This window comes from Haliotis asinina, chromosome 1 (assembly GCF_037392515.1).
Source record: "Haliotis asinina isolate JCU_RB_2024 chromosome 1, JCU_Hal_asi_v2, whole genome shotgun sequence".
NCBI lineage: Eukaryota > Metazoa > Mollusca > Gastropoda > Lepetellida > Haliotidae > Haliotis > Haliotis asinina.
Genome location: NC_090280.1, coordinates 46,922,617 through 46,935,846, shown reverse-complemented (window position 1 = coordinate 46,935,846; position 13,230 = coordinate 46,922,617).

The following is a 13,230-nucleotide window of genomic DNA, read 5'->3' as shown; positions in this document are numbered from 1 at the left end:
ATCTAAACGAAGCGAAGGACAAATCACTGCAGTTTCTTCTAACAGGAGGCATGTCATAAGAAATGCCGAGTTTGTGGTACTGATGTACTGATAATTCTGGTGGCTTAAGAATGAGCTGCTACCGCCTCTTTACGTAAGAAATCAACAATCCCCATGACGTCAAATTCTAATGACGTCGAACATGACTCTACCTGACCGAGTTTGGTGGTTTTGTTAGACAAACAAGCGTGGAAGCCACTCTGAAGTCGGATGAAGTCTCCCAAACAGATGACATTCGTGATCGACCTGTTGTCGTGAACGCTATAAGTTTGTTGAACGCTGTTAGTTTGTTGATGTTCGTTTTTCCTTTTTCCTTTTTTTTTGTTTTGTTTTTTTGGTTGTGTTTTCTGTTTGGTCGTCAACCAACACCTCATGTAATAACCCTCACTAACATGCCAGCAGTCTGCACATGCACATTACTAACTCGCCATCTTTGAGCCAGTTGGGGAGGCCCTATACTTGCTTGTAATGAAGCTATGGAGCTTACTGAGACTTGATATTTGTTTGATAGGTGATGGTCGCCTTTAACCGTACAACCTCAGATTTAAAATTTATGTGCGCCCGATGGATTCAAATAGCATTCAACCACAATTATGACTGATCACGACAAATGGTTGTATGGAGATTAAAACTAAGAGCAGTTGCGATATTTTCATGAGAATATGAGCCAACGAGGTGTTGGCTGTTAAGTAACCTGCAATGACCTTGTGCTATTTGTGGATCAAGCATGTGTCAGTGCTGCTATTCCTGGACTCATTGACACCGAAGAGATACAACACCTCCGTACTGCTGGGCTTTACGAGGCATTGTACAGGCTTCCCTGGAATATATTCTTATGGTGTCCTGGCATGTGGAACTATATACACATATGTTGTCCTGGCATGTGGAACTATATACACATATGTTGTCCTAGCATGTGGAACTATATACACATGTTGTATTGACATGTGGAACTATATACACATATGTTGTCCTAGCATGTGACACTATATACACGTATTGTGATTGCATATCGAACTATATACCCATGGTGTCCTGGCATGTGGATCTATAAACACATGTTGTGCTGGCATGTGGAACCATATACACAAGTTGTCCATACATGTGGAACTATATACACATGTTGTCCATACATGTGGAACTGTATACACAAGTTGTCCATACATGTGGAAGTAAATACACATGTTGTCCTGGCCAGTGGATCTATATGCACATGTTGTCCAGACATGTGGAACTATATACACATGTCAAACCAAGCTGCACTTAGCTGCAAGCTAAGTATAGTATCATTCCAACAGTCGGGTATACATCCTATTCTGTCAGGCTAACGGTCAAGTATAAATGTAGGTCTGACTCACTTATACTCAGGCATTTATAGAGAGCTGTCTTACAGTTAGTTATTTACATAAATCTGTCTGACTTTTCGTGGGGTATTTTTATAGATCTGTCTGACTTACAGTTAGGTATTTATATAGATGTCATAATGAATAATAATAATGATAAATGACATCGCCTCTGCACCGCGTTATTGCTTGAAACTGATACCGTCAAGTAACCTGTCAATCAAGCTGACTTTTTCTGCGGCTCTGTGACCCCGTCAATGTCAAACGACTGCGTGTCACACAATCAGAATGACGTCACCTTACAACACGCGCCGAGCCGTGACAGACAACTGAAAGCCCGTGCTGTGTGGGGTCAGTGATTGTTTGTGTGAAGGATAATGCATTTCCATACCTGGCAAACAAGCGAAAACGTGAGGTAATGTTGTGTAAATGAAACTATCGAACTAGCAACAGGTTACTCTCAACAAAGGCATATTTTTACCCGGAGCGTTGTGGACCCATGCAAATTACTATGTTACGCAAACCTGTGTTAAGCCCCTTTGTCAGTGTTGTCAACGCGAGGCAATCTATTTGAAGTTGCGCATACACCGCTCGATAGCTCCGGCTTCATCTGGACGGATTACTGGAAAGACAAGACAAAACCTGTCTGTACTCATTTCGTTAAATATATACCACTGGTCCGCTATTTCTTGATACAGTGTGGTTATGTTTGATGTTGGATCCAGAGCACAGTGAACAGAGCCGTCAAATGGGAGAAGAATCCATGCAAAGTTTCAAGACATATTCGGTGTACAAGTGTGAAATGCAACGCCAATGTCAAACATGTGTCAAACGTACTTTTAGGAGCACGTCAATGTAGTAAATATATGTTTACGTTACTGATATATATATATAGATAGATAGATATAGATAGATATAGATAGATAGATAGATAGATAGATAGATAGATAGATAGATAGATATACACACACATACATATATACATACATATATACATACATATATACATACATATATACATATATATATGTGTGCGTGTGTGCGTGTGTGCGTGTGTGTGTGCGTGCGTGCGTGCGTGCGTGTGTGTATATATGCCGGACACTGAAGATCAATTCTATCCCGGATCTTCACGAGTTTCATAACAACACATAACAATGTCCCGTAGATCATCAGTAAGAACACATTGTGTGATTCCTGTCTTCAAACAATAAACCATTATCTAACTTGACCTTTTGTCGTATGCTAAACTGAATGAGTGGAAGATACACAGAGCCCAGCCAAATCTGCTAATTATACATGTAGTTAAACAAGAATGTGTGTAATCGATAGATCTGTGTGTTGTGTCCTTCCAACATGAGGTTGTCTCATTATCGTCATATCTTTATTGAGCTAATGATAGTTACAGCCGGTCAGAGGAATACGACCTGTATCTCACCTTACATATAACGAGACATTACACAGTTATAAATAACTAGGTGCGTGGTAACAGCGCAGATAAAAGCCTCGCGTCAATTGCCACATCCATCATATTCCACCTATATCATTTTATATATATATATATATATATCTATATCTATATATTCTCGATTATGTGTGTATGTATATGTATATGTGTATATGTGTGTGTGCGTGTGTGCGTGTGTGTGTGTGTGTGTGTGTGTGTATAGGTATAGGTATAGGTATATAAATAGGCATGATCTACACAGACACACGAAATTAGTCTATATACAGATATCCCCCGCACATGTACACTACACAGAGATATATACCGAACTGATGGTACACTGGCTACACACAGAGATATAACCAACAAAGGTACACTACTTACACAGATATACCCAACACGGGTACACTACACACAGATGTATACCCAACACAGATACACTACACCAAGATATAACCAACAAAGGTACGGTACTCACAGAGATATACCCAACACAGGTACTCTACACAAACACAGATATAACAGACAAAGGTGCACTGCACCTAACAGATTCACTACATATAGATATACCCAACAAAGGCACACTTCACACGTATATATACACGACACATACTTTCGCCACCAGCTTAAGGCATAGCATAGGAATCAACTTCAACACCATTAACATAGGCGTCCTTTGTACTGCGCATTACACAAATAAGGAGAGGTTGAGTAATGGTGGGTGTTCGGCAGTCTGATCCTTAATTGGCAGTTTATCGGCTTCGGTCCCGCTTCACACTAAAACGCTTATATACCGCGAATAAAAAGTTAAGCGCCAACCTATTTCAAAACTAAGATGCGAAGCTGTGGAAATGTTAGGCTGAACTAACTGGGAAGACCAATCCATATTTAGAGAAGGTTCATCTGGTAACTGATTTAGGGGTGTCATTATCATTTGTGTTTACAATGAAAGGTAATATTGTTACAGATATGATGACACAGCTTTTTAAAGCAAAATAACTATTTCTGTTGTGCTTATACAAGACCATTAAACTTGTTAAAAGTGGCAATCATGTGACCATGTAACAGTCATTTCTGATTTTCTTTTTTTCAAAACAGGCTTTGTTTCTAAACTAAAAGTACTAAACCAACTTATTCTGCAAGATTCCCCCTGTGCCAACCTACATTTTTGCAAAATATACAGGGTACAGGTTCACGGTACAGCACATGTGGTGAACAAACGTCAGTGTGATTCTATTTACCCAACATTAAATGGGTACCCAGTAAGAGGAGATGTGATATCAGGATAAACCCTCTAGCATCTCACAGGCATGGTGTGTGCATGGATAGATACTATTTATTGGTATATTATGCACCTGTGCGTGAACAGATGACCCGGTAATATTGGCGTGACCTACACCTGATGCGTGAACAGATGACCCGGTAATATTGGTGTGACCTACACCTGATGCGTGAACAGATGACCCGGTAATATTGGCGTGACCTACACCTGATGCGTGAACAGATGACCCGGAAATATTGATAGAACAAGTATATATGGATGACAACTTCTTAAATTCTAGAGCACAACGTTTCGATACAAGTTGTATCATTCAAGATACAACGACTAGTACAATGAACTACAAGTCATAACTTTCATTGTCATTAGATACCATCGTCATCACTCATTAATTAGCCTTTTGTTGCACACACACAGAGAGAGAGACGACTAATTAACGAGTGATGACGATGATAACGATGATATCTGATGACAATGAACGTTATGACTTGTAGTCAGTAAATTAAAATCATGATGCTTGTATACACTGATGGCCCAGTAGTCCGCTAGTCATAGATCCACGATCCATAGTGGTATCGCTTTGGGATTCACAGGTTGTAGTATATGATTTGATCAGGTGAAACGCTTAGTTTCAATTATAAACAGATGGACTGATATTTAAGATGTATGATTGAGTTTATGTGTTTATGGAAAACGTTCCGTACAAGATTGAGTCTACGGAGAAGCCATTGGTATAGCAAAATCTATTTTCTCTTATAACATCAAATCTAGGACATATAAGGAAATGATGGATTTCTTAATACTTTTAGTATAGAATATAACATTCACTTGCAATTGTTCTCATCTTGTACATTAACCATATTTGCAGAGAAGTGCATTGGTTTCAGAAACTACCTAAACAAATTGATTTTCTGACCGGTCATTCGTGTTATCGCCAGTGGCCACACTGTCCCATAAGATCGCCTAAGCCCATACTGGCTTCATGTACACATTACCTACCTTCATAATACACTGCTGTTCAGCTGTAGCGAGGGGCCTAGTATCACAGCTGCCTCGTGTATGTGAGGTCATGCATTATCTCTGACCTCGGACCCTAGCTGATCTTTTATTGCTACAAAGTAGGGAGCGACATAGGCTTTATATTTAACCACGTCACATTGACTGTGGTCTTGAGACAAGCAGTGGGACTTTGTTGAATAGTTATTTGTCAGCGTTTCCTAAACATGCTTTTGCAAATTAATGTATTTTGACGAGAGTAGATTGTAGTACAGCTTTTCCCAGCAGCCAGTCAACTGTGACAGGTTGTGACACACGCGCCGAGCAGGTACAGACCACGGTACCTGGTGGTGGTGTAGGCAGTAGTGCAGATCACTCTGTCAATATGCCCCGAGAACGAAATGTCGATATATCCACTGCAACACGTTCACACTTTGAACACATTCAATTTTACTTATTTTCTAAACTGCATGACTGAAGGAACAAATATCTTTCATAAACTAATACTTCACGTGAACATACATCACTTTAGAAAATGATAATGCTAATTCTTATTAAAACATCGATAGCGCGGTTACACATACGGTCCGAGGAGCTTAACGGTGTCCACCTCAGCTTCAATTGAGGTGACCCATTATTACGTCTTTCACTGGTGCACAAAGACGTTTCACCTCAGGGCAGTGTCGATGTGTATGACCGTTTTGTCCTCTACCTTAGAGCTGGAGTGAGACATAAAGCGAGGCCTCATTTCCTCGGGCAATACAATGTCGGCAATATACACCGAGCTGTCAGAGGGAAGTGAGCGCCCAAGGCGCTACATACTCATGGTTTATTCCTGGTCTCACACTGACAGAACCACTCTCTTTCTCACATTCACACATGCAGTCCTCTCTCACACATTCACACAACCTCTCACTCACACACATTCTCACAACCTGTCTTTCGCATTTACACATCTCGCTCTCTCATTCACACACACACACACACTCTCTCTCTCTCTCCCTGTCTCTCTCTTTCTCTCTCTATCTATCTATCTCCCCCCAACACATTCACACAACCATTTACTTTTCACACCTGTCGCTCTCATACACAGTCAGACAACTTCTCGTTCTCACACATTCACGCAACCTCTCGCTCTCACATTCACACAAACTCTCCTTCTCTCTTACTTTCAGGCAACCTGCTCCCTCACATTCATATGACCTCTCTCTTATTCACACAATCTCTCTCTCTCTCTCTCACCTCTCTCTCTCTCTCCTCTCTCTCTCTCTCTCTCTCTCTCTCTCTCTGTAACCTTTTGATAAACCAACGTGATCAAAAACTATACGCAGCATAACAGTGACATAAAGGTGAAGTACACTTGGCACCCCCTACCCCCGACCCACTCTGTGTTAAGTATTACACCTCACGTTTTATATCCATAACAAAAGGAGATTTGCGTTTTGTGATTCGGCAATTCCGTGATCGTTGCATTTGTTGAACATATGTGTAAACAATTATGAGTTTGTCTTACGTTTTCTATATGTAATGCGATAAAACCTAACGAAGTTCTTGCCCACTGCTTGTAAACCGAATAACCTCCCAACAATGTTCACTGTGACGCAATGTGTTAGTTAGTTTAGGAACGTGATATGTGAGGACATTTCCGTCACGCTGTCACTGCCGGGGACTCCGGTCATAGTGACTTGAGACCGTCAGTGCAAGACGGGACTTTACACTGCCTCCACAGATGAGCACATTTAGACGCCACATTGGTGTGTCTCACAGGTCCCAAACTACATTATTTTGCCCACTGATTTCTCTGCAATCCTGAAAGCCTTAAATGGAGCAAGTCTAGATTTCCTCACGTTCTGAAACTCTGGTCCCCCTGTGTCTCCTTTTCAGTTAAAATTAATTTGTTTGTTTCTGACTGAAATGTTGCAGTGGTCTAGGGCCAGATGGCAGTGCTGTTGTCATGGTTACAATGTGTTTTCTTTGTGCGGAAATAATCGTCCAAAGTAACCAGCAAAAGGTTATCTACTGTGATAAAATGTCCATTGTTCGGCCAAATGTTTTGAGCGTCGTTGAGTCGATGTTGACACTACAGCTGTAGCTGCGATCCTACCGGACAGAGAACTAACAGGTGGATCCCAGTCTGTCGCCTTAACTGTCACCCGTTCTTAAACAAGCGATCTTCATTAGCGATAAGGTGTTGATTACTCCCAGCTTCACAACATAGGCTGACTATCACCGTAGAGCCAAGATCGATAAGTGCAATCAAGGGGTTGAATTTGTGGGGCTACCACCTTATCCGGCACATGCTGACCTACCGCTCTATCCGTTATTTGTTAGCCTAACACCCTGTCCGATATGTGTCAGCCTACCACCCTGTCCAGTACCTGTTAGCCTAACACCCTGTTCGGTATCTGTTAGCCTACCACCCTGTCCGGTATGTGTTAGCCTACCACCCTGTCCAGTATCTGTTAGCCTACTACCCTGTCCGGTATGTGTTAGCCTACCACCCTGTCCGGGATGTGTCAGCCTACCACCCTGTCCGGTATCTGTTAGCCTAACACCCTGTCCAGTATCTGTTACTGTTAGCCTACCACCCTGTTTGCTATCTGTTAGCCTACCACCCTGTCCAGTATCTGTTAGCTTACCACCCTGTTCGCTATCTGTTAGCCTAACACCCTGTCCAGTATCTGTTACTGTTAGCCTACCACCCTGTTCGGTATCTGTTAGCCTACCACCCTGTCCGGTATCTGTTAGCTTACCACCCTGTTTGCTATCTGTTAGCCTACCACCCTGTCCGGTATCTGTTAGCCTAACACCCTGTCCAGTATCTGTTACTGTTAGCCTACCACCCTGTCCGGTATGTGTTTGCCTAACACCCTGTCCAGTATCTGTTACTGTTAGCCTAACACCATGTTCGCTATCTGTTAGCCTACCACCCTGTCCAGTATCTGTTAGCCTACCACCCTGTCAGGTATGTGTTAGCCTAACACCCTGTCCAGTATCTGTTACTGTTAGCCTACCACCCTGTTCGCTATCTGTTAGTCTACCACCCTGTCCAGTATCTCTTAGCTTACCACCCTGGTCGCTATCTGTTAGCCTACCACCCTGTCCAGTATCTGTTAGCCTACCACCCTGTCCGGTATGTGTTAGCCTACCACCCTGTCCGGTATCTGTTAGCTTACCACCCTGTCCGGTATGTGTTAGCTTACCACCCTGTTCGATATGTGCTAGCCTACCACCCTGTCCGGTATCTGTTAGCTGACCACCCTGTTCAGTATCTGTTAGCTTACCACCCTGTTCGCTATCTGTTAGCCTACCACCCTGTCCAGTATCTGTTAGCCTACCACCCTGTCCGGTATCTGTTAGCCTACCACCCTGTCCGGTATCTGTTAGCCCACCACCCTGTCCGGTATATGTTAGCCTACCACCCTGTTTGGAATGTGTTAGCTCACCACCCTGTTTGGTATCTGTTAGCCTACCACCCTGTTCAGTATCTGTTACTGTTAGCCTATCACCCTGCCTGGTATCTGTTAGCCTACCACCCTGTCCGGTATGTGTTAGCCCACCACCCTGTCCGGTATATGTTAGCCTACCACCCTGTTTGGTATGTGTTAGCCCACCACCCTGTCCGGTATCTGTTAGCCTACCACCCTATCCGGAATGTGTTAACCTAACACCCTGTCCGGTATCTGTTAGCTTACCACCCTGTTCGGTATGTGTTAGCCTACCACCCTGTCCAGTATATGTTACTGTTAGCCCACCACCCTGTCTGGTATCTGTTAGCCTACCACCCAGTCCGGTATGTGTCAGCCCACCACTCTGTCCGGTATCTGTTAGCTTACCACCCTGTACGGTATGTGTTAGCCTAACACCCTGTTTGGTATCTGTTACTGTTAGCCTACCACCCTGTTTGGTATCTGTCAGCTTACCACCCTGTCCGATATATGTTAGCCTACCACCCTGTCCGGTATGTGTTAGCCCACCACCATGTCCGGTATCTGTTAGCTTACCACCCTGTCCAGTATCTGTTACTGTTAGCCTACCACCCTGTCCAGTATCTGTTACTATTAGCCTACCACCCTGTTTGGTATCTGTCAGCGTACCACCCTGTCCGGCATATGTTAGCCTACCACCCTGTCCGGGATGTGTTAGCCCACCACCCTGTTCGGTATGTGTTAGCCTACCACCCTGTCCGGTATCTGTTACTATTAGCCTACCACCCTGTTTGGTATCTGTCAGCGTACCACCCTGTCCGGCATATGTTAGCCTACCACCCTGTCCGGGATGTGTTAGCCCACCACCCTGTCCGGTATCTGTTAGCTTACCACCCTGTCCAGTATCTGTTACTGTTAGCCTACCACCCTGTCCAGTATCTGTCAGCCTGCCGCCCTGTCCAGTATTTGTTACCCTATAGCCCTGTCCAGTAGGTGATAGCCTACCACCCTGTAGTCTCCATGTAGATCCTTGTGAATGCACTATGTGTATAGACCCATATTAATGTAATATCTGCTTCTGACTAAAGTGAATATAGTATCAGTATCAGATTCTATGTGGATGTACTATCCCTATCAGATCCGCGTCAGTGTACTATCCGTGTAGACCCATGTGAATGTACAATCCCTGTAGACCCATGTGAATGTACAATCCCTGTAGACCCATGTGAATGTACAATCCCTGTAGACCCATGTGAATGTACAATCTCTGTAGACCCATGTGAATGTACAATCCCTGTAGACCCATGTGAATGTACAATCTCTGTAGACCCATGTGAATGTACAATCCCTGTAGACCCATGTGAATGTACAATCCCTGTAGACCCATGTGAATGTACAATCTCTGTAGACCCATGTGAATGTACAATCCCTGTAGACCCATGTGAATGTACAATCTCTGTAGACCCATGTGAATGTACAATCCCTGTAGACCCATGTGAATGTACAATCCCTGTAGACCCATGTGAATGTACAATCCCTGTAGACCCATGTGAATGTACAATCTCTGTAGACCCATGTGAATGTACAATCTCTGTAGACCCATGTGAATGTACAATCCCTGTAGACCCATGTGAATGTACAATCCCTGTAGACCCATGTGAATGTACAATCCCTGTAGATCCATGTGAATGTACAATCTCTGTAGACCCATGTGAATGTACAATCTCTGTAGACCCATGTGAATGTACAATCCCTGTAGACCCATGTGAATGTACAATCTCTGTAGACCCATGTGAATGTACAATCCCTGTAGACCCATGTGATTGTACAATCTCTGTAGACCCATGTGAATGTACAATCCCTGTAGACCCATGTGAATGTACAATCCCTGTAGACCCATGTGAATGTACAATCTCTGTAGACCCATGTGAATGTACAATCCCTGTAGACCCATGTGAATGTACAATCCCTGTAGACCCATGTGAATGTACAATCCCTGTAGACCCATGTGAATGTACAATCCCTGTAGACCCATGTGAATGTACAATCCCTGTAGACCCATGTGATTGTACAATCCCTGTAGACCCATGTGAATGTACAATCCCTGTAGACCCATGTGATTGTACAATCCCTGTAGACCCATGTGAATGTACAATCCCTGTAGACCCATGTGATTGTACAATCTCTGTAGACCCATGTGAATGTACAATCCCTGTAGACCCATGTGAATGTACAATCCCTGTAGACCCATGTGAATGTACAATCTCTGTAGACCCATGTGAATGTACAATCCCTGTAGACCCATGTGAATGTACAATCCCTGTAGACCCATGTGAATGTACAATCCCTGTAGACCCATGTGAATGTACAATCCCTGTAGACCCATGTGATTGTACAATCCCTGTAGATCCATGTGAATGTACAATCCCTGTAGATCCATGTGAATGTACAATCCCTGTAGATCCATGTGAATGTACAATCCCTGTAGATCCATGTGATTGTACCATCCCTGTAGACCCATGTGAATGTACAATCCGTGACATGTCCATAAAACTAGTAGACCATGTCTTCTACTTCCTGGGAAGGATCACAGCACATTGCCTGTGCTCATCTTGTGGATGCTGAGTTTGGTGCAGGTGAACGGAGATGCAAAGGGAGCAGACACCTGCTGTGTTAGGATGAGGGAGCCTAAAAAAACTCGGTGCACCAAAAGGCAGCAAGAGTTGTATACTCCCAAGGGAGTTGGGATTGAAATATGATGTGCTGTTGAGATTGACATCCAGTGAACGAGGGGAAAATACCAGTGCCTTGAGCATGCACTAGTGCGTGGATATGTGCGATATCTATCTATCTATCTATCTATCTATCTATCTATCTATCTATCTATCTATCATTGCATATGCCTGACTTTTTCTCTTGAACCCAAGAAGGGAGTGTATTTCATCAGTAGGCTAGATGTTGTAACGGTTGCTCCGTTACGTGGTTTGCGGAAGAGGCGACTAACGGTGTCGGGCGGACAGGCTATCTAACTTGATGGACACGTGTCACGGTATCCAATATTTATAGATCGATGTATATGCAGATATGCAATCGTGGATTGTCTGGTCTAGACTCGATCATTTACAAACCGGCACCATATAGCTGGAACACTGCCGAGTGGGACGTTGAACAACAAAACAACTGTCACGTGGGTAGTTTACAGTTTTGTGTGGCATGTGTCGCTCGTCGTCAGCTGATTACGCAGCGAATCCGTGAATGTCCGGAATAGAATAGGCCTTCAGCAACTCATGCTTGCCATAAGACTCGCGGACATGGTTGACACATGTCCTCGGTTCTCAGTAGCAGACCGATGCTCATGATGTTGATCATTGGATTATCTGGCCCAGACTCCATTATTTACAAGCCGCCGCCATATAGCTGGAATATCGCCGAGTTCGGCGCAAAACTAAACTCACTCACTGATTTCATAGCACACCCATATTCGTGATCGCAGGTTGACTTATAAACGACATCGGCACAGACTTCGGGATGAAATCAGTTGTCTTTGACTTTTAAGATTTCACTGGAGCAGCATGTTCACATGTTTGACTCGTCCATCAGATACTGTTCCGTCATTTTAGCGCACCTGTCACCTGGGTAGGGGGGTGAAGATAATCCTCACCGTAAAGCAGGGTACGCAGTGCATGGACGGGCGCCTGTAGTGTGGCCTTCATCAGGTGACTGAGAAGGAAGCCTCCTCACATCATTGCGATGTAATGTGAGATTCAAGTGGTTTCTCTTAATCACTGAAAACAATCTCATTAGCCAGGGACGCCAAATCATGTCTTATGCCAATAAAGGGGCACCGGGTATGAATCATTGCCACTCGGCCGTCACTCAATCTGTGTCTGCTGTTCCAAACTACATGGACGCAACGGCATGCGTGCTGATGAGGGATACGTGTAGTCGACTGAAACTCTCTTGCTTGTTTATCCGAGGCTGCAGCTAAGGAAAGATCTATATATAATTATGCACTACGGAAAATAATGAGGGTCAAGGACTATGAGAGACTTTTTATGCAGTCTCTCTATCACATTCACACAACCTCTCTCACACGCACATTCACACAACCTTTCTCTCACACATTCACACATCTCTCTCGTCTCTTATTCACACGAACTCTCTCTCTCATGTGTAACTGCAACGTTCGTCATTGTGACCATGACGTTATCAGCCTGTTGATGTTATCAAAATGTCAAATATCTCTTTCTCACATTCACACATGCAGTCCACTCTCACACATTCTCACAACCTGTCTTTCGCATTCACACATCTCGCTCTCTCATTCACACACACGCACTCTCTCTCTCTCCCTCTCTATCTATATATCTATCTCCCCCCCAACACGTTCACACAACCATTTACTTTTCACACCTGTCGCTCTCATACACAGTCAGACAACCTCTCGTTCTCACAAATTCACGCAACCTCTCCCTCTCACATTCACACAAACTCTCCTTCTCTCTTACTTTCAGTCAACCTGCTCCCTCACATTCATATGACCTCTCTCACTCTCTCTCTCTCTCTCTCTCATGTGTAACTGCAACGCTCGTCATTGTGACCATGACGTTATCAGCCTCTTGATGTTATCAAAATGTCAAACGAGCCATAAACATTCATTGAATTATTAACAGAGGTACAGAGGTGGTATATTGAGTATCA